Source organism: Frieseomelitta varia, unplaced genomic scaffold (assembly GCF_011392965.1).
Source record: "Frieseomelitta varia isolate USP_RPSP 00005682 unplaced genomic scaffold, Fvar_1.2 scaffold_405, whole genome shotgun sequence".
NCBI classification, from domain to species: Eukaryota; Metazoa; Arthropoda; class Insecta; order Hymenoptera; family Apidae; genus Frieseomelitta; species Frieseomelitta varia.
Genome location: NW_025110152.1, coordinates 507,727 through 531,134, shown reverse-complemented (window position 1 = coordinate 531,134; position 23,408 = coordinate 507,727). Strand labels below are relative to the sequence as shown.

Here is a 23,408-nt window from a genome sequence, read left to right as displayed (position 1 = left end):
ATCTACATACGTAACTTCAAGAAGCTAATCAATAAGATACACAAGTACTGTGAAAGAAACATCGAATTGATTTCTCTTGCAATGGAACATAAAAATGAACGATGTCGAATCTCGCGACTCTCAGGTGAGGAGGAAGTCAGCATTTTCGCCCGATCGTATCGCGAAAGGATAAGTCAGGAAGGTACGCGGGTAACGAGCGATTCGCGTAAACTTGTCGTCGCTCGTAAAATGCAACGTTTATAGATCGGCCGACCGATCCGCCGGTTTATGCGCGCGCACGCGATCCCAAACATAGGAAGTTGATATAGAAGTCTATTCTCGTTGAGTAAATAATCAGGCCGACGCGACGCACGGCTCGAAAACACACGGCCCCTCGTGGTCGCCGCGCGATTTCTAACCAGACCGAGACGTCTTCACGATCCTCGCACCGCCCTCGCTTTTTGGGAACGTCCTCTATCTCGCGAAGATTGAACTGAACTCTGGATAAATGTTGATAAGTCTGGCTGCAAGAATTTTCGTCTGAAGACGACTCGAGAAAAGCATTGTTCAATATTGAAAAAAAAGAACATTGTAAGACAGTGTAATTATTAAACAGCAGATATTTTGCAAGAATTTGCAGATACATAAAATTCTTCAGATGACTTCCGATTCAATTGTGTTTCCCTATTTTTAACAAATTATTTTAACCTAGGAGAATTAACAGACTAGCAGACTAGCAAATCGGTGATGGATATATAATTCTTTTTCGTTTCTCTAAACATTGAACGTCGTCTTATATGTAGAAATAAGGCATCATGTTAAAATGTACCTATCCTTGTTTTAATTCTTCTCAAGGGTAGAGTAGTTTTTTAGTGAACGGCCTATAGTTCTTATAGTTCTGTGAATTTGTTTGTTAAATGAAAATAATATAAATAATTGTCATAATTGTTCGCAATTGACATTTTTCTTTACATTCCAATTTATGAAATTGATCGACATGACTTCCGAGCGTTTCGTATATCCTTCGAACGGCGATAAATTAGATACGTGAATGAAAAACAACCAGTGTCGAGACGAATCATCGACAAAGGAAACCGAAGATAGAAAAAATTTGCGTCACTGATAAACGAACCGGTTGTATCCACGAGGCAGTATAATAAGCAGCACGGAGGAAGGTCCATCGCAGGGAAAATAAATTCTGCACCTTATTAGGCCCGCGAAACCACGGGAGAAACGGGTGGAACGAAAAGAAGCGGTGGAGACGAAAAAAAAAAGAAAACAAAAAGAAGCACCGAACCAATCGCACCACCGTCTCGAAAGCGCAGCCGGTCGTGATAAAGACTCGCTGCGTCGAAGCAAAATACGCGCGCGAGTCGTGTAGAAAATGGTGGCCGAAGCGGCACGGGAATTCAAATAAATTTGAGGTCGTTCCGTAAAAACATGGTCGCGGGATAGATTTTACGACATTATACACCGTAAGTTATGAATATTGCTGCTCGTACGGTTGATTAAGTGGACGAGCGACTAGTGGAGAGCTTTCGTATTCAAGCTGCCCTTTATCTTCTCAAATCGCAGCCGCCATTAAGTTAGAAGACAACCAACACCTCTGGCAACGTGACGCTCTAGACGTGTTCAAAGCTCTGTCTTTCTCGTATACGTGCATTCACCATTACATTATCGTGGCTGTCGAAAAATACCATCAACCATCTCTATGTGCAGCACAAATTAAACGCGCCTCTATATTTAAGTTCGTCTCTGAATTTATATACTTTATTAGCCGTACGATTGTTTTGAAACTGATATTTAGAGAATCAGTGAAACGGAATTTTTATTAAAATTAGATTGGATCGAATTCTTGATCGAAGTATTTTAGAATCACGAATTTGAACTCCTGTTTTAAGTTCACAATTCAGCGAAGACGAAGAGCGAAGAGACGGCAACAAAGGTAAAAAAGAATCGACAGAACAGAAGAAAAAGGATCTCCCGCCAGGAGGAGCCCTGGAACATACATAGCTGCAACATCAAGTATCAACAATATTGCCTCGTGTGGCCTCGGTCCTTTGACATCTGAAAAATAAGACGAGAATAAGGGTATCCACAGGCTCCCTCCCCTTTCTGACTCAGCCGCTACAGAAAGCCTGCTGGAATTCAAAATGGCTGGCTCGGATTGCAGCGTGCGTGGGCAACCCGGTAACATCGTCGTCGTTCTCTCGACTCCGCGCCACATGTGTCTCACTCGTTTGGCTGAAACGTTTCTATTTCTTCGCGTTGGCATCGTGTTCCACAAATCGCCTCTCGAAAATCACTTCTGTGGACATTTTAAGCTCCCTTCCGTAACGATTCCAGTTTCTGGACTCTGGTATAACTACATTAAATATTTTACAGAATATATCTCAACTCGTAGAGAATAATCCAAGTTTGGACAATTAGATACGATTACAGTGGATATTCATGTGATGAATATAATATTTCAGATATTCATGAAATGTATATAATAAGAATTAAATACAGGTACATAAAAAATGATCAAGAATTTATATTGTTATTGTTTTTTAGACAAATAATAAAAGAAAGATTATTTCGTCAAGGAGATAAAGGGTGCTCCAAATTTTTGAGCAGCAATCAATGTAAATTTGAATGTAAATTTGTTCATGAAAAAAGGATTTAAGCCATACAAATATATTTTTATTGTGAAAATCTTTAGTTGCTGAAACAGTCTGTTATATAATTATATAATCACTATAACATCATATTACCTTTATTAATATTTAAATTAATATTTTTTTATAATCATTTTTAATAAAAGACGACTGGCTTCTGAACTTTCCATACCAGTAAATAAAATATTTGTTAAAATAATAATTCATCAAAACACACATTTACTGTAACTACAGCTTAAATCTATCTTAAATGCTTCTTCAAGGAGAGAGATTTTCAAGAATTTCCATAGAAAAGATAACTTTGTTACCTACGACCCTTTGTTATTTTAATTTTTATCGAATCTTAAACAAATGAGAAGCACTTCCCAATTGGATACGATTCAGCCAACGTTACAATGGTAAATACGTGTGTACGAGGTTTCTGATCAGGTTGGATCCTGGGTTGGGTTCTGGATTCCCTGGTGCACGCTCGTAGGTTCGCACCAAATCGAGATTCCTCGAAGTGGGGATGTCGGGTGAAAGGAACAGCCGAAGGAGGTAGAACCGAGAGAGGAACGAACGGATCGAAAACGGGAGAACGCCATCATCCGACGGCGGCCATGCTTCTCAACGTGCCGCAAAATCGTTTCCATCTTTGAACACGTTTCCCATGACCTCCTCGATCGGAGAACCCGTTCACAGTAAAATCAAAACGGCACAGCGCGCAGCTTTTACCGAGCCGCGTAAAAACGAGAAATCGATAAGTTTTTGTCACACGCGCCGGATTTCATTATAATATTATTTCATCAAATACATTATAAATCAAAGGTGAGTGTATAGTAACTGGAATATATCACGACTAACAATAATTCGTATTATATGATTCACAGATTAAAAAGTTGTTCGTTAATATTGCCAAAAGATTACCAGAATTCAGACACTTCAATCGAGAACAATAACAACACGTTGCTATTGGATAATTATTTCTCGAATTGATACAGACAGAACAATGAACAAAAAACGTTTATCGATACGATACTAGACCATTTTCAATGAATCTATTACATGATGTCAAAAGTAAAGCTCACTATCAGCGAACAATACCTACAAAAAAGTAAGAAAACAGTCAGCTTCATCCGAATCTTCACTACAACGACATAAACCAACGTTGTAAAAACAGAATATGGATATTTTTTTCATGCGAACAGAAATACAACGCGCCATAACCGCCTACCCATTCGACCACCCCAGAATACGCTCTATATCCTTTTTCAATTCTCCTCATCTCTCTACTCTTGCGCCCCTTGGCTCTTCTATCTCGTCACGCGTCCCATTTTTATTCAAATTCATTCAGGAGCTCCTCTGAGCAACAGTCGAGAAAGTGTTGGCCAGTTTACAGGCCTCGACGTTTATCTTTCTCTCCCCTCGTTTTTTCCCATAAATTTCGCATTTTATTTAGTCAACCTGGCTGCAATGTCGTTGTTTCGCGTCTTCATCGGTTCGCGTGCTGGGCAACAAGAGACTTCGACTCGCTTTGAACGATTACTCTGTGATTAATGCAAGTACCAGTGCGTTGAAGTTGAGACATAATAACTTTCGATGACCGGGAGATTTATTTTAGATTTATTTACTACTTATAGTTTACAAATAGTATCTAAGTTAAAATAAATTTATAAACAATGTAATTTAGAGTTCACTTTTCCACTTGTTCACCCGCCAAATTTCCCAGAACATCGAAATAAACGCCAAAGAAAGATTTTTTAATCGTTGATCGTCAAGCGCAACAATTAAAGACAAGCTTCAATTGGGACAGTTGATTCGTAGAGTTTCACGGACATAACGATGCGTGCACGTGGAACAGGGCGTGTGGCGATGCGTGCGCGGAGAGAGAGAAGTAAAATAACGCTGAACATGCGCGCGGCAGCGGACGGATCGTAAAAACAGGAGGACCGAAACTGTACGCGTTGATAGTTCTTACACGCACGGTTTTCTTTCGGTCTTTCGTTTAATGAAATTGCCCTTTCGTGGCGGGAATTCCGGGATCCTAATGAAGATCATATGGCCAACCTCGCTGAAATATGGCCGCTGATAGCCGATGATAAAACAAAAGCCCCGTTGGTTCGCATTAAATCTACCTTGTGAGAAAGAGAGAGAATGTTGGACAAGGGAGAGACGCCGCGACATCGACGACACGGACATGTCCGACCGTTAATCTCTAGATTACGACGACCGCCTTCCAGAGAAACGTGACGCGGGATTTCTTCCTCTTGGCATCGTGAAAAACGAATCGTTCGATGTGCACCTTATTCTTCGAGAAAATAAACCCCGCGTATCGACGGAATTATAAAGCTGACAGGAATTCCACTTGGATAGTCGAAAACGACTCCAAGTTATTCATTTAAAGTGCAGGACTATACTTTAAGGTTGGATTGCTTTCGTAACTTTAAAACTAGACTCGGTGGTCTTCGACCTTTTAGAGGAAAAAGTAATGGCGTACGGTACGTAAAGTAATTTAGACGATAAAAAGTTATTTCCCGCTTCCACTGATAGAAAAAACATTCTCTTCCTTTCATCGAGGTTTGTAGGGGTGAGTCGATTTTTTTCAAATTCAGTTTCTATCGGGGCTAGTCTCAGTTGCAGTCAAAAAATGCGTTTGTCCGATTACGGTACTGCCTGGAGAATACAAATGCTGATGAAGAATGCAATATACAATTCAACAAGAGCTGGAAATCGTATCGCACAATAGGTAAACAATGATCTTCTTCTCGATCTTCGCGAAGTAATCGAGGAGAAACAGGGGCGAAGCGAAATAAGAAATTGACTCACCTTCCGGCTGAGACGGCAAGGGCGAAAAGATCGTTGAGTACCAGCGATGGTGCAATGTTGTCGAGCGTCGCGAGTGTTGCAGGCCCAGGGGAGGGGATGCCGCTGCCCTTTTCCCTTCCAAGGGTTTCCACGGTCCGAGCGGCTAGTCCATGCCGTCTCGTTTTCCAGCTGCTGAAACATCCAATGCACGTTCAGACGAGAAGCAACGTGGCCGCCGGCCAAACACATCGGACAGCGTCGCTGGTTCCTCCGCTTTGTTCTTTCACCGATGGTTCCTTCTCTTTGTTCTTTCTCTCTTTTTTTCTCTCTCTCTCTTTCATTCGCCGCGCTCTTGCAGAAGAGCCAGCCTCGAATCGCGTTCCTGTCTCGTATCACGATCCAATCCCGAGTAAAACATTCCCTTTCATCCTGTTTTCTTCTTGCCCTTTCCACCGACTGTTCTCGGACACGCGTGTCTAACCCGTTTCGCACACGATAACCCAAGCTTTTCGCCAATTTGATAACCAGTTTCACACTAGTTGCACTCACTGTAACGCGACACGCTCGCACGCTCGACTCCGTGAACCTTATTATTGCCGCTTGACCTAGAGATTTCGCAGACTGCAAAATATGCGCAGCTCGCGAAGCGTCGACCCACGTCCTCGATCCAAGCTGAATGGAGCATTTTGTGTCCACAAGTGATAACAAAATCGAAGAAGAAGGATCGTAGAACTAAATGTGAAGGGTGATGGAAACACGCGAGCTGGTCTGGCGATGCATCGCGTTGACAAGGATTCAACTGTGGTTGCCGGCGGCGAGTAGCGAAGCGAAGAGAAGAGATTACAGCTTCTACGCGAGCATCGGCAAACGTAACGGAACGGAAATACACGCGAGCGAGCCGAGCGAGAAGAGCGAGTTAGCTGACTACGAAAGCTTGGCGAACTATCTACGCTACTCGCCCAGGCCGCAGATCGTCCGGTAGGTACCACGGCCAATGAGATTTACTACTATGCTCCAACTGTACCGGCTTTTTCTATCTTCCTTTCTCCCCTGTCTTTCTCTCGCTTTTTCCCCGGTGATCTCGTAAGCAACGGAGCACACAACCTCCGAGAGCGGACTTGTTGCGAGCGACACGTAACAACGACCACCTCTCTTTGCCTGGCACAAGTTTAACGTTGCAAAACCGTAGGATGGAACCCGTTCGAAGCAGGCCAATCAGGCGATCACCGTATCTACCTGCGGACTGCCTTCTATGTAGCACCTGCGACCAACTTAGCTGGGCCTTGTACTTTGTAAAATGCCGGCGAATCGTCGATGACAGATCGTTCCTGTAGATCCTCTATCTAAGTCTTCGATCTCAACCCTTCTCCTTCTTAGCCTGCGCCAACATTTAGCCAGGATTCTTTCCCTACCTTCCCTTTGTCTTTGTTTTTTGGTTCCTTTTATTTTAAGGATCGTATCAATAAAGATGTGATACCCCATTTTTTCACTGAAGCGAGAATATTGCCAGCATGATCGGGTAGCTATTGTTCCATTTGATTGATCTCTATTAACTAGGCTCTGATGCAATTTATATTTTTATAGGCATGACTGAAGAAGCAGAGTCTCAACACAAATTCATGGTAAAAACGTAACAGCGTATAGTAGCAAAGAATAATAATATTTCATACTTTTTCATTGTCTTCTATATGCTGCGTGTATTATTCTCTGCGTTTTCCTTAAATTCACAGTCTAGTGAAATAGTTGTTTCAAGAGTTGAAAACTCTCCAGTGAGAGTTTCGTTAAAAAATGTCAAAACATTTTTTATTAATTCTGTTGTCTCCAAATTCTCCAAATTTTCCAAAGTTAAGATCGTTCACGGTAGAACAACTTTTCATCAAAATATCTTCTCACGAAGATACCACGGTAATCACAATGATGAGACCGTATTTCTCTTGGAAAACAAAACACTTCTTGTTCACCTCCACGATCGCGCAGAACGGAAGATCTCGAGGATCGAACTAATTGCAAGAAAGAACGAGAGCAGAATGCCGCTCGATTGAATCACTAATATCTTTTATTTCGTTGCCTGCTTGATCTAGAAGCAGTCGCAAATGCGAAACAAAGGCTCTTCTTATACGCCATTGATTTAACTCGCTTGTCTCTCGGAAACGTTTAGCTCGGTTTGGTTCGAATTGGCGATGCTTTCTCGCTGCGAGACTGATCGTTACCTCTACCATCATCGTCTTTCTTCATCGCCGTGGGCATCGCAATCATTATTGGCATCGTAGTGAATCGCGAGCGCGCTCGCTTGTTCTCCAATGCCTCCGCTCGTAAAAATATCCAAGGCCATTTGCAGAGCGCTTCATGCCGATGTAAACAGTCCGCGAAGCACATGGAGGTCAGCGTTTACCTTAAATATGCGTATTATTTCTTTTTGATGCTAGATACGCGTGCTTCTGTCATTTGTTTAGCTTTCACCCTTAATTTCGGTGACTTGTGACTAGACTTAAATTCGGACCTAGTAACGTTAGAAATACGTAAGTAGTGTACCTACAAGAATTTATATGTAGGTCCCACGATGAAATTTTCTCTTGAATTTTGCTCCATTTGTTTGACACTCTTCTCTTAATAGGTTGAACTGATAATTTTAAACTAAGAATTTCCTTTCGTAATGCAACGTTTGCAATGTCATTTCTGGAAGTGTGACGTCTCTGTGTAGAATGACAATTAAATAACTCTTTATTCATGGAGAAAAGAGAAACTGAATTTCGTAAATCGTTTTCAGACCCATGTGATTAATCAGAAGAGTTGGAAGAACTTTCTCCGATCGAAATTGACTCCAAGCTCTATCGAAATTTAATTTAACGTTCTCTTTTTCCAAGAGAAGAAGACGTTGAATTTCGTGAATTGTTCAAGAAAAGTCTGATCTATCTCCTTCTGAGAAAACACCACAGAAATCCCCCTGTTTCGTAGCATTGAGTCTATCGAGCAGACGATAAAAATGTCAAATATATTCGTCGCTGTTCGCAGATTGCTGTATTAACGACGAATACTTTAATTAACACGGTTGAAAAAGAATTTCGAAGGAATCACTGGCAAGAACCGAGCGCGGATTTTAATGTTAATTCCAACGATTGGCTCGTCCTGGGTCTGTCGAGATTTCAGGTCCAACCCACGATATCTTAATAGGTTCCTTGCTACTCCGATCGCACGATGGTCGCTCGTTTATTTTCGATCGTCCGCCCCGTTCCTCCACAACGTTTCTATTCGACGAAATTATTAACTATATAGTTTGTTACTGCCCCCCCCCCCTCCCCCCGAGAAGAAAAACCAGAACATTGTAAAGACAATCATTGATGTTGGATAATATTACTAACAGGAAAATTGTTGCTCATATTTTGACAAAAATAACGCGTAAATATCTGTTTGACAAAAGAATTTCGTAACTAGACCGTGATTATTCATGCATTTTAATAAAAATATCCAACTAATCTGTTATAATACTTATACAGATAACGAGTGAAAAAAATCACTAGTTAGCTTCTATTGTCGTGATCTTCAAATGGTATCGTTGGATTTGCAGATAATTGTAATCATTTATGTCAGATTACATTCAAAAAATTCTAACATCTCGTTGCCTATTCTGATGTTTAAATTTAATTAAAATAATGAAAAAGCAAGTTCGGAGCAGAAAATTCCAATCTTAAGAGCATGGTATGTCTAGTTTATGAAAAAATTGTTTTCTATTATCTTCATTTTCTCACTCGTTATATAATGTAAAAATATCTTAAAAAAAAAACTGTTTATATTGTTACACTATTTCACTATCAAAGTAAAGATTTATTACGTTTTAAAGTAAGTTCAAATAGATTGTAATGTGATTCTTTTTTTTAAAGAAGCTATAAAATACCGACAATTTTTCATTGTTGTTTATTCAGTAATTAAATGAAATTTTTATTGTAAACTGAATTATAATATTGTAGTCATCTATAATCCAACGATGCTGTTTAAGGGTTAAATTAAACACATTAGAATCTTATATAATTTGAACCAACTATGTACCAACTAACACTCTCATTAAAACACTCTCAGAAAATTGATAAAGATATATCTAGGTAGAAAATCGACTAGTCAGTCTTCCTTTTTTCTTGGTATGAAATGAATGGCAATTAATGATACACAGGGCTTGAGTAGTACTCTAATCACTTCCACGTCGATCCGACGAGTGTTTTATGTTTATTATTTTATAGCAATGTAATCTGTGGACGGTTAAGCTTAAATAGATGGCCACCGCATTTAAATGATGATGACACTCGGCAGGTTAGTAAAGTCATGATTTATCGTTGATCACCGTTTGTCAAAGCGGCCGTTCAAATACAAAGTTCGAAGCTAAATTTACAACCTTAGAAACGAAAGCATAAAACCACGGCTGTACCTGACGAAAACGAGAAGCGATGTACGAAAACAACCGTTTTCGTTGAACGTTCTTCATTATAGATCCTCTGAGAATGTGAAACAGATAAACACGTGGTGATAAAATGTAGCTGGAATATACCTAGAGACGAATTCGAGACGGGCAATTAAAGACGAGATAAAGGAGGACGTTGACGGTGGATCGACGATCGTTAACGATGAACCAACGATCGATCGATGAATCCTGAGACGTTATAGGTTACAGAAGAAGTCATAAGAGATTTCTTCTTGGCGCGTTTAAAGTATTTATGTTTATAGTGCAGGGCGGTGGTCGCAATTATCGGCCATTTAAACTGACACGGGTTGATTCGTGCAAGAGAATACGTTAGCTTCGTGTTCGCGACTCAGTCCACTCGTGGCACATCGTTGCAGACGAGAGAGGCAGAAGCAACATAAGAGCTCATAAATGCGAATTTAAGAGGCGCAATAAAAACACATTGAAATTGAGAGTGAACGTGCCAAAGCACGTGCTTTCACCATAAGATCCTCTCCGCTTCCTGATACTCGAAATGTTTAGGAAACAAACGCCATCTTCCCCCTTCTATGTTACGCTCCACTGTATTCTCAATTGCTCAATTTCTTCCATTATAAATCTTTGTATTGTTAACTTTTGTGGATCGTCGTTTTCTCAATCGTTTCTGATGACAAAAGGGAAATTCAAATTACTCTATCGTTCTGCGAGTAATAGTAACTTTAAGTGCAATTAATTTTTGAACATCTACGAAAGAGTTAAAAATATTACACAATCACTGTTGATAAATTTTCAATGAATAATGAAACGAGAATGAAACTAACCTACACTATACAATAGAGTTACTCGCGAAGACCAAGCTTGCTCAATGTCGACAGGGTATTTCGAAAAGCTACAATTAGCATACTTTCGTGTACCGGTCGAAACAGGGCACAATCACCTCGTAAAAGCCCAATGCGTTTCCATTTTCGTCTCCTCAAGGTTATACAAAAAAAACCGCCACAAGAAGAAGCTCAACCCTTACAATTGTTTACCCTCGTTGGAACGATGTTTCGCCTTGGATTTGTCACGATATAATTTTTTTTGTGACTGACCTGGAATGCTACGAGGACTAAAGGTTCAGTAAATGTGTTACTCGAATATCTAAAATCGATCCTGAACCGTCTGTTGTATTATTGATAGCTAAATTGCGGGTGTCCATGCAGTTTTATATTCTGCTTTGAACATTTTATGTCTTTTATATATTGTGTGTATCTTCTGCAGTTTAAATTTCTTATAAACGCATTACAATCCGGAATATAATGATTAATTTGTAGTACCACTGAGACTGCAAGAAGGAGTGACAAAATATTGTAAAATTATCCTAGTATCTTTGAATAGCATCTTTAAATTTCTCATCGTCAATTGCAGGTATTAGTACTTTAATTTTTTCAAAAATATTAATGTAGTAGATGTAGATTTTTTATCAAATTATATTTCAGGTTTTTCAAAAAAATTACGAAATATATCCCGGCGTTTGTTTGAACATATTTTATACAATTTAAGAGATAGCAGATGCGGCGAGTAAAATACTCATGTAGCTTGCTAAGAAAGTACAAATTCCAGGCAAGCCAGTTGGCAACACTGCTTTCCTTGCAGAGACGCAGTATCGACCGCGGCCCCCAAAGGCTAAAGCATCTCAACCTCCGAGTTTCTCCTTCCTTCTGCTGTCTGAGCAGGCTCCACGATCCTCGACCCCATCACCCCTTTACGACCTCGACAGCAAACAAGACGGCTGAATTCCGTCGAATAATTAAAACGAATTAAGCATTCCTTATTTCGAAACTCGCGGACCATTTATTTATTTCGATTTGTGGCTCTAATTTTTTACAGAAATGTCTCCAACAGGTAAGTGGATACATCTCTCCGAACCAAAATATATATTTCCCCGATTTTGTTACATATTGAAAAAAAAATCCATATTTTCTGTTACATATATCCAAGAGGTTGTTATATTTAAAAAGATCCACATTTTTATTCGCAATCTTTTATTTATAGACTCCATTTATTTATTTATTTATTTTGACGCGTGGCTGTAATTTTAACAGAAATTCCTCTAATAAGTAGACATTAGTAATAAATCGACTACGTATCCCTGAATCTATTTACTGTAATTTATGACCCAAATTTTAATAGCAATTCATCTCTGCAAATAAAAATACCCCTTCACTTTCTCATCGCGCTTTAGCATCCGACGACTTCTAAATCCTCCATTACGTACATTCCAAGAAAAAAAATCCACGTTTCCTATTACTTTCATCGCTGTTTCCAGAGATTTCAACCTAGTGTTTAATTATCTCGGAACAATAAACGGCACGTCGGCATTCTAAATGCGATATCCGCGAGGGAGGCGTTAAACACCTTCACGACGATGCAATCCGTGACAACTTGTAAGAGGCTTGAGAGACGCGTGCACGGGTGTCCAGGAATCACACACGAAACATTGTGTACATATGTACACGAGTACCGAGACTCGTACACACGTAAATACGCAAGAGAAGAGTCTACGACCAGTTTATGGTCTCTCAACGTTATATCGTCTGAATATATCTCTAACAATTCGTCGCTAATGCTTTTACCATTAGTTCCGATTTGCACGGCGTGTCTGCCGTACCCCGCACTCGTTTAACCGCCAGAAATTATGTGGACGATTCACCGGATCGAATCAGCTGCTCGTTAACACTGACGGTTCCGTTCCATGGCTCGGCCAACTGTCTTCGCGGAATCGAGAGATTCAAACTGTAGGAAACCATCTGATTTAACCCTCTGTATAGATTAATAATCCGATTAAAATAACTGGATAAATATTTATCTATATCATAACATATGTGTTTAAAGATAAATTATTGTCGATAATACTCTTGATTCAGACTTTTGACATTTTGAATAATTGAGCAGTTGAATGATTAATTGGTAGATGTTTCGGCAGATACAGTTGCTTACGGATGTATTTGAACGAAAATATTTTGAAATTTCATTGACATTCTGACAAGACTCAACTATTATGATTGGCAAAATTTGAAACAAATTCAGAGATAGGCAAATATAGAGAAGTTTGGGAGGATAGGCAGATATAGATAAGTGTGGGTAGATATATTTCACAGATATTACTACACAGCCACAATTCATTGTATCGATGAGCCTCGATATTCGGCAGAACCATCTTTGACATTTGTTCTATGTTTCGTTGTAACTCCTTATAATTTTAAAATTAATTTTAAACTTTCTAATCACCACATGACAAACTTCAAATTTATATCCCAATACTTCCGTATTAACCGCATATGAAACATACCTCATACATTACAACTTGCTAATTTCTCCTCTTATATCAGTCTATTTATAAAATGGCGCCCATCTCGGACAAGAACATCGCACACACGTAACCAAAGTGCGGTTCGAATTCACGAGAGAGTAATTGATTACGCGTGCAAAAGAGAAAGGCAAACGAGGAGAGAAAAGAAAGCTAAAAAGGAAACTGGAGGCAGAGGGTGAGGAAGGATGCAGGCGAAGGAACCGAGGATATCTAATGGATGCGAATATATCGCCGTAATAAATTTCGCAAAAAAACCCGAAAGAGGAATGAGTTAAGGGTTTGCTCGGTCGGCCAGTTTCGCGTCGGTGTAGCCGAAGGGTACGGTTCTTGCGCGAACAAGGAGCAACGACGAAGAAAAGCCGAAGAAAAGCGGTAGAACGAGCGAGGCAGTCACGTTTCCGGTACGTGCACCCGACGGCCATGTTTTCCCTCACTCGACCAATCGGCTGGCTGCTGTTCGTGGAAGGGCTGAAACAACCCTATGACCAGCAGCAGAGCTCCACCCCTCGAGAATTCGTCCGACGGATCAATAGAGGGCTGCAACCCCCGCTACCGCCGTCTTTCCCCCGGCACTCGCTACCAGAGGAACGCTAGAAACTATCCGCGTCGTTTCGTAAGCGTTTCGAAGAGGAGAAAAAAAGCCTTCGAGCATCGACTTTAAAATGCGTCTCCTCAGCTGAGAGGGGAGATTCCATGGTTTCCACGGAAATATCGTTGTTTAAGCACAGCTGCTCGCTTTTCTAGTGCTGTTTAACTGTAACACCGAATAAGCCTCCACTCGACAAATGGGTGCCACGGGGGAGAAAGAGGGATAAGTCTAAAATCGTGAATAAAAAGGCGATAGAAATAGATTGGAAGTGAGTTGGGGAGTAGAGGTAGAATAACAAATAGTAAAACGATGGTTTGTTTAATATTTGTAGGTTCATGCGAGAATAGAGTAGACAAGTGAAATGAATAACTTTTTCTTGGAAGATGGATTCTACACGCTTTTAACTTCGAGGTACAAATTGTTATTATGTAAATAATAATCGTGATGCAGAGATTTTGTTTGATTATTTCGGTTGTTACACGTGCAAAATAGTAGATAATCGATAAACTAGAACATTTAATTTCGTAATTAATTACCGCGATTTATTTGCGATTATTTTTTAATTTTTTTAAAATGGGCTGAAAAATATGCATACCAGGCATTACCATTAAAAAGTTAAGACATTTTTTAACACTAGAACTTTAACACAGACTGATCCAAATCGATTCGTAGTTTTTCACAGAAATTTTCTAGATTTATAACGGAAACTTGTGTCACAATATGCTTCTTATTTCGTCTATTTTAATTTCTCCGTTATCTACAACATTTCACACTTTAATTGTCAATAATTCTACTATCAATCTATTATACTCCAGAGAGTGGCTATAAATATATAAATAAACAGACTGCGAATTCATACTTTTTACAAATAATAAAAGAGAATAGAATTTCGACAGAAAAACATCAAGTATTATAGAAAGCGTCGTCCTTCGAATATTTTACAAATTACGTTACATTATGTGCACTTCCATATGCACATATTGGAATTTCCTATAAATACATAAAATCCGCAGCCTAGTAATAAATACTTCTTTTACCTTATTTCTTCGACCGATTTTATCCTTGAACGTCTAATCTAAATAGCTAATCTTCGCCTATCTCGTTTCAATCTAACAATCGTTCGGACAATAAAAAATGTTCGTTGCACACCGAGAGAACCGACGCCGCACGAACTGTTCGCAGTTAGAAATTCCTGCCTTAATAAGATCGTATCTATCCGGAGAAGGTTTGTATCTGATGGGAAACGAGGCGGACGACGCTCCCGTAAAAAATACATGCCCGGTGGTGTGGCGCATGTAGCAACGACACCCCATGGTATTTCGTGTACACGACACACGGAATACCAACAACGCAGATCGCGTGTTGCCCCCACGTGGGACCTCTTTGCTTTGAAATGGAATTCCGCCAGCATCCACCACCCTAACCTCTTGCGACCTCGCGCGGGAACATGGCGACCACTTCCACGAAGCGGGGCATCGAGCAATGACCATCACGTTGCCTTGCGACTTACGAGATGGAGCTATGCGGAAACGAAGGGGTGCGAGGAGCGGCGGAAGGTTGCAAACTGAGGATAGCAGAGGGGTGAACCGAGGTAAGAAGAAACGGAGGTGGAACAAGGTAATTTTGCCGCCTTAATTTTGAACGGTCCGCGTAATGAAAACTTCCCTCGTTAAGGGCACCCTTAACGTCCACGTCCACCATCTTGCTACCGTCTACATCTAAGACAAGAGTTCGTGAGTTTCTCGAACGCGCGAGTTCGCACCATTAAGGGTGCAATAATAATTTATCACGACATTAAAAATATTCGAATCTCTGAATATCGAGGAGCTTAATTTTTTAAAATTGTAACGTCTAGGTAGCAGACATGACGATGAGAAAGTATAAAGCAAATCAGAATGGAATTTGACATTCCTTTTGTAACTCCAGTATTAAACTAGTAACGTACGCTTTTAGATCATAAATTAATCTAAACGAATTGCAAATGAACGTTGGAGTAACTCGGATATTAGAGTTTAATCGAAGTTTTATGAATTTTTTAGCGACGAAAGAGACGAAATTAAAATTACAGCGACTAACAAGTTCATAACCCAAGTAAGAAAAGAAGCAATAGAGAGCACGAAGAAACAAGAAACAAGGAGGAATAAACAAAAGGAGGCTCTTTGATTATCCGCAGCTTATTATAACATATTCATAAAGATGTTGGAATGCATGCGCGTGCAATTGACCGATCTTTCTTCGTCACTTTCCTATGTCCGTTCATTGCCTAAACTTCGAGGGCGCGCACTCACACGTGTCGACATAATATTTCCCATTTACATACTTATAGGCTCGCACGACCGTGAATCGAAGTAGAACCCTCCTACCGAGAAGCCTACTCTTATGATAGTCGGTTTATTCTGTTCCATTGCCTCGTTTCTTCTCGCTTTCACTATCGTATTCTTCTCTTGCATATCTCTCTTTCTCTCAGTCTCTATCTTACACTAGCCATTTCTTCTTTTTCTACCTCGAACAGTTTCTTCCCATCCTATCCTCTTGATCTTCTATCCCTGTTTCTTTCATTTCATTCGGACAAGCAAGTTCTTTTCTTGGCCTTGTTTCGTCTTTAATATCTATTACGTTTATTAATATGCCAGTAACCACGAATCGAAAAAAGAACATTTGCAATATTCTTCTCCGTTCTTCATTTTGTTCACTTTTCCCCTTCTTTTTCTCTTCTTTTACTTCTTTCAGTTCTTTTCTGGTTTTTCATGACTCCAACTGTGTCAATCTCACCGAATCGTATCTGTATCCTTTTCCCTCCAATATTTGCAATATTTCCAATGCTGCATTATATTTTGTTAACTCTCATTTTTCGTCATTCGTTCATTTGTTCGTGCTTCGCTTATCCGAGTTCAAACAGTTTGAAATCCATCGACTCTGAATCTATCAATTGCGAATTTGAATGAATTCTGTGTTATTCGAAGTCAAACGCCATAGAATCATTTTATCAGTATCCAAATATAACTCGAATTCGAATAACTTTTCCAATCTGAATGAAGCTTCACCACCGTCTTTGACAGTTCTTTCACACGCTCGCAATCTAATCGCGCGACTAAGACACGCACGCTAAGACCGCAGTCACATCGTGGGTATTCGGCGACCGTCGCCACAGTCTCGCGTTCTCCCACGAAACGGCTATCATAAAGCCATTAATTTTATTATACAGAGTCATTAACTTAAATATTACGACGCACGTGTCGCGGAGTTTCGACCCGGCTGATTTATCGCAGATTTCATGATGTAACGGAACGGTGAGCTCCAATGAAACGTTCACCTCGCGCGAAACGTTCTTCGCGGATGTTCCTCGGCGAAACAAGGAGCGTGTTAACGAAACTCGATGCGTACGAACGTCGTTCTCTTTTTTAAACAGCTTCACGCTTTGTGCCTTCTGGCATATTTCGTTTGCCACTTCGAACGATCCTTTTTTATTAGACGTTACGAATGAAATTTAATCGGAGGATTTATTTTAGTTGATGTTTTATAGGCTTCGGTCCAGTTGTAAGTGATTAACGGTGTCTCTTTTTAACTGCACGTTCCATTATCCTACATTTTATTCGGGACATCGTGTTACGCTCAATCTAAGTGGCCGTCTGAATAGTCGTTTGTTCTATGAATCTCAACCCTCGCTGTGATTCCATCAATTCCATCTTCATATCGCTCCCGACGAGAGTAGAAAACTTCGTTTTACGATATATTTTCCGAATGTTCTTCCATCGTATTTATTACTAGCGAACTTGCCATTAAACCAGATTAGTTTTCCCCCATCCATCATCGTGCCTCTGACATTTTCCTAACACATTTATCCAATCACCCACGACTACTTGGTTTTTCTACTCACTCCTTCATCAAAGTAAAAGGAAAAACGAATTACGGCCAAATTCTTAGGTAGATTTAACAAAAACTTGTGCGAAGTTTCATCGAATCGCGTATCAGTCATCGAGATTTCCTTGCAAGATCGATATTTATGTAAGATATAAAATAATATATAAAACAATTTAAAGTGAAGTAATATATAAAATATATAATATCCAAAGTACTCGTTATAATTTTTAGTAGCCTCAGGGTCTGTTTCTAAAAAATTTAAAACGGCGAATTAAAAAATTCGCAATCCTTATTCTCCTTATCGTAAATTTATTGCTGTTTCTGTTTTGTAAAAGACTCTAAAAGCTAACGTGGCAACGTTCCGCAAAAACGATATATCAGAAGAGAAACGGAGCAAAATGGACGACGCTGGCCAGAGAGAGCCGTGAAATCGAAACGAAGGTTGTGCCGAGGGTCTAACAGAAACGACTAGCAAAAAGGGTTCAGATCCTGACATAGCGAAATTTTATATGAGTTTCGGGATTTGAAATGAGGATTTACGAGCTGGTGAGAAACATTGTTTCGAATAAGACGTCTCGACCTGTGCGGCGAAGATGGCTCGCAGTTTGAACGGAAGAATGAAGTTTCAGAAAGAAAAGAAGAATGTGATACGTAACTGCGAGAAAAAAATATTCTTTTTCGAAAGCAAAAAAAAAATTTGTTCATCATATTCCTCTTCTGTGATCTTCATTAATGTATAAATTCATAATATTCAAAGTAGAATGCATGTTCAACATCTATATATTATTATACTGGTATTTAATACTATCATATCCATTGTCAGTATCATATTCCATTTTTGTCCATTAAAATATGGATTTGATCACTTGTATCAATGCCTACTAATGATAAATTCCACCCGAACAAGAATCATCGAGGACTCGCACGTTTCGATTACTTCTCCCCTCTATCCACCCTTTTCTCAACGCACCTCGAGTTTCGTCTTTATCGCCTTATAAAACGAACGTCTCTCACGCGTGCACGCGGCTGTAAATAACGGTTGGCGATTCTCGCGAAAACCTGCAAATCTTGTCTGTGCAACGCAGACAACTCTGCCCTCCATCTGATTTCTCTATTCACGAACCGTGGAAATCACATCAGTGATCAGCACATTTTCAAATTCTCACGCGCGTGTTTCGCAGAAGAAGACAAAAGTGAAAATATCGTGTGTGTTCAAAAAAAATACTAGAAGAAAGGATTACGATAACAGTTCTCCGAAAATCAGACGATACACGGTGTTCCACCAACGAAGAATAATGTAATCTGCAGCGTACGTGAAACCGGGATTTTGTACAATCACGCGCACGTTAGCTCGTAAATACCAAAAAGGCTGCGAGCCAGTACATTTTTTCCAGTCGGTTTTACGATGCAACAAATCGGTAATTCAGCAATCGCAGTCCATGAACCTGGAACCTAGCTTCAAAGTGAACATGCAAATTGTACGAATCCTCTTTTCCGTTTTATTTTATCATTATTATTAACTTGGCGTTATCCGTTCCGAATGAGTCTGGATAATTGCATCGTCGATCGATAACGATACGTTTATGGGAAACAATTTTCTTGCGGCGCGGAGTGACTTCGCGGGATTCTTCAAGACGCGCGCGCTTTTGTGACGCGGATAATACGACAGTGCGTCATAGCACCGCCGGAGAGCCTCGGATTAATTTAATGAATCTGACATCGAGGAGGGAAGAAAATACGACTTGGCTATAAATAAACCACGTCAGCTTATCACGGCACTTTCCAACTACCTCGATGATATTACGACGTCCATGCAGGTCGCCATGATTTAAGGGTAAACAAATATTTATCCACAGAATCTTCCTTCTTTCCCCTTGTCTGCTAATTCGTACAACGATCTCGAGCAACTTTTTTTTTTTTTTCTCAAGGAAATTCATTCACAGTTACCACTGAAATCTTCGTTTCCCAACGAAATTTTTTGTCAAATTTTTGGAAAACCATTTGAAAGAAGGTATTTACTGAATGATACTTTAATTTAATCTGATGATACTTGAACCTAATTGATATGACTGAATACGTAAATGCTATGATGCAAATACTTTCTGTCAAATCTACTGCTATATTCGAGATTCTAAAATATTCCACAAAATCAACCTTTAACTTCGATTATGGACGATTGTCGATAAAAAGAAGAAGTTAAATGCTTGATCAAAAATACAAAGAAGTTAGCGTGTACGAGTTTGACCTATCAGACAGATATTTTAGTTAATTATAGCTTAGTGATTTATCGTGACAAGAAATCGAATAACAAGCTGTGAGAATTGTTAGAGGACTTTCGTCAAAGGTCAAAATCACCATGACCAATTAAGAGTTACTAATTACTGATATACGTAATATCTTTTACCTTTGCTCTCAGCTTTTCCATTATAAGACATCGTTAGCTAACTCGTTGTTTCTTCAAGCCTGGATTTGCATTGCCACAAATAGAACCGCAAGTCTGTATTCTATTCGCTATTTGTTCTACGCATCTTCGAGTACAAAGAGGTGATGTAGAAATCCCGACACATGATACAACCTTGTGCCGGCACAAGTTATAACGCACTGACTAATACCATATTTCAGCAGCTCTTATTTGAAGCCCTAAACCCTAGAAGGTGTGTCCCTACAAATTTACGAGTAGGCACATGTGTTCGATTTCGCGGACCTGTTTGTTCCACTCCTTCGGCCTCGAAAAAGGCCGACGAGTCTTCCTTCGGATCTGTACAAACGCTTAGAAACGAACTGACTTCCTTCTATTTTACTCCCGCCACGAAACGCGAGTCATTTTGGCTACCACTCTTTCGCAGAGTGAACGATATCTCAAGCAGTTTTAATATTTAACAAAAAGAACGAACGATACTTTAAAGTGACTCGCGTGTAAATATTCATTGCTCAAGACGGAAATTTTAAATTACTCGATACGAACGCGTGACGAAACTCGAGAATCAAATTGAATCGGTGAGAATGTGAACGGAGAACCGTTTAAAGCCCTGGAACGAAATAAACGAAACGAAGAAAGTAAGAGAAGATCGAGCGTATCGAATGAATTAACAATAAGACGCAGAGGCTGCATAAATGTCACGGCATCGAAACAACCACGTATGAATATCCTGTTAATATTTCCATCGTTAGTTACGGGTAATAAAATGCAATTTTAATAATCGTTGAGAAACAGTACGAGACGTATCGCTTCGATTTGCTGAAACTGCGAATGTTGCGCATGGATTAGAATCTGTTCAGAATTGGACGCGATTCGCGGATATTTTTATCCAACTGAATATGCAAAATTCTCTTACAGTTACGAAGTGGATATTCTTTGTCAAATGAAAGGATTTTAATTTAAATATTTATCTAAATTATCGCTGAATTTTTTGAATCTATAGATAGCTAAAATTTGGGATGAATTATTAATTCTAAGAAATTAAAATAAATTACTAAAATAATTTAGTACAAAATTAAGAGTTAATTTTGCTGAATCTTCATTCCTACCAAAGAAAGGATTTTTGATATTTTTAAAAAATCTTTAACATAAAAAATTGCACATGCCATTAACTGTGCGTTTGAATAAAAGAGAAGCAAGAGAATCAAACGTTATTGTATGCACCCTCGTTTCTCAAATTAATATAATCACGAGAAAGCATCAATTCCGATGAATTTTCGCGTTCTATCTATTCTCTTTTTTTATATAGCATATGCGAGCAAATTGTACGCGACACAATACTTTCAGAACATTTTATCAGTTTCCCTCGCAAGATACAAAATCTAGTTAACCAGGAAATAGCTTCCGTACTTAATGCTTCGAAGTTACTGCCGTCTGAGACTTCCATTTATTCCTCCGGAAAATTGTTTCGATCTTCCATCGATATTCCAACGATTCACCACTACGCTCGCAATTGCAATTCTTTTCCCAATAGCAAACCAATCGCACGAAGAAAAGCTCGCGGCAGTAAATTACGCTTAGCCGCGTTAATTCTGGTGATTCCATGTGCTATCGATGAGATTCTAGACTATCGGAAGAGAACACATCGAAGGACAGGTAGTCGCGAACATTACCGTCGCGCGAGCACCCCGCTAGAATTTTATGATACGCGTGTTAATCATGCCGAACAACGTGATGCAAGAGTCGGTCGAGCAGTGCGTTTACGTCGAAACAGATTTACGACGAATCACGTCGTCGAATTTGAGTTTAATCTAAATGACGCAGGCAGCGACACCGCGAGAATTAAAATCGAAACGTAAGGTCCGTCATAATCCTGATTTCAATTAATTTCATCTACTGGGAGTCTGTTAACAAATGAATGAATGACACACGAGAGCTAAAAATTGAAATTTCTCACGTAAGACCGATCATGATCGAGATTTCAATTAACTTTATCTACCTGAAAGCCTGTTACCACTGGAACTACTAAAAGCGATTAAAATATAAAATTTGTATCATCGAAACTAGTAGGTATCAAGGTTGTAGGTATATATACACTTTGTCGATTTTTCGAAGAATGAAATGAGCGCGAGAGAAATGATTTTTCACTTGTTACAGAATCGCGATCATGTTCGCTACGCGATACTCGTTTGACTAGAGTTCCGTTGCAAATCATTCTTCTACCCTCGGCTTGCTCGGCATTTGTTATGAATTATTCTTTATTATACCTCACCTTTGATCGATCGTGGGTGGGGAGGTAAACGAACAGCGGTAACTCTTCTTCGCCACATGGGGAAACCTGCATGGAACGAGTGACCAATTATTAGATTTTAATGAAAACCTTTCTTAATCTCAGACAGTTTGTTAAAACACATATACTCTGTGACCACAGTCTGTCATAAATATCATGGATATTTGACCTGCATTTAAAACAAAGTTTACTTTCGACACCAGCTTAAGTTTCAATTCTTCTATAAATTATCCATTAAATTTCGAACTGTATAAATATAAATATATCTACAATATCTAAACATCTAAATATCTAATCAAAACTCAAAAATATATATATACCTAACACCAGTGAATAATTAATGCTCATTTAAATAGCAATTGCCAGAATGGCAATAACCAGGAATTATTCATCTCGAATCTGTTAGTATGAGATTCTTATTTAAGTTACAAAGACTCTCGTGCACAATGCAGAATAATTTTTATTATAATGACATAAAAAATACAAAAAATATACAAAATATTACTGATTTAATATCATGAGAAAAAAGGGCTAAAAAGGCTAATGACGGAAAGAGACGAAAATAAAATCGCGTGAGGAATTTTGGTGGTAAAAGAATCAGTACCTAGTACTTATAATAGATATAGACATCCACATATACCTATTCAGCAATTATGCATAAAAAGAGAATAGATAATCAATAAAAATAAATCAAGCCTAGTTTATGTACCTATAATTGCATTTATTTAATCGCGATTAATCGTGGAATAAGTAAGTATAAAGTGAATTGACTGGTTATAATTATTTATAATTATTTATTGATTACGTTCGATTAGCTTTTACTTGATGTTGTATGTTAATACTCTAAAGAAAGAGTATAAGACTAATGACGATGAGGTAATACAATCATCATCTTAATTCATTTTTATCACCCGATGTGATGGAGAGGCGCAAAAAATTTTAGACAGCTAGCCTATTGCATAAAAATTAAGTGGAAGGACAAAAACTACCTAGATTAAATACGTACTAACCTTCTGAAATATAATGATGTCTTATTTCTCCACTA

The 23,408-nt window shown here is 39.1% G+C and overlaps 1 protein-coding gene across 5 annotated transcripts in view; it reads right to left on the bottom strand.

Moving 5' to 3' along the window:
* LOC122531544 (homeobox protein abdominal-B-like) overlaps window positions 1-23,408 on the bottom strand; it is a 71,383-nt gene that overhangs the window by 35,101 nt on the left and 12,874 nt on the right. For 3 of the 5 annotated variants that reach the window (XM_043659559.1, XM_043659558.1, XM_043659562.1), the window contains 2 exons: window positions 22,346-22,411; window positions 5,445-5,615 (listed from right to left, as the gene is read on the bottom strand). The gene's annotated coding sequence lies outside the window, so the exon portion shown is untranslated. The remainder of the gene's footprint in view (window positions 1-5,444; window positions 5,616-22,345; window positions 22,412-23,408) is intronic. The other 2 variants (XM_043659560.1, XM_043659561.1) reach the window with 2 other exon arrangements.